This window comes from Aplysia californica, unplaced genomic scaffold (assembly GCF_000002075.1).
Source record: "Aplysia californica isolate F4 #8 unplaced genomic scaffold, AplCal3.0 scaffold00066, whole genome shotgun sequence".
NCBI lineage: Eukaryota > Metazoa > Mollusca > Gastropoda > Aplysiida > Aplysiidae > Aplysia > Aplysia californica.
In genome coordinates, this window is record NW_004797336.1 from 1,261 (window position 1) to 1,621 (window position 361).

Below are 361 nucleotides of genomic sequence, written 5' to 3' on the forward strand. Positions count from 1 at the left end.
AATAGTCCGGATGTTCTGATAGACTGAATTTAAGTGCCGTGGAATTATCACGTCCGATTTCTCGACAGCCTGCCGTATAAATATCCACTTTCATACTTTCATTCCTAGAGCTGGGAGGGGGCTGTTCAATGAGTGACTTTAGAAGCTACTCTAATAAAGACGTTTTCGGAGAAAAAAGCAAGCCATATCAGAATATTCCGTGCCGTCCATACATTAATTCCCGCTTTCGTATTTATTAACCGGCGGTGGGGATAGGGGTGGAAGGAGGAAGAGGGGGTACCTGAATGAGTGGCAGTAGGAGCTACTCTACACTCCAACAAGTACTCTGGAGAAACAAGCCACATAAGAACACCCACCACCA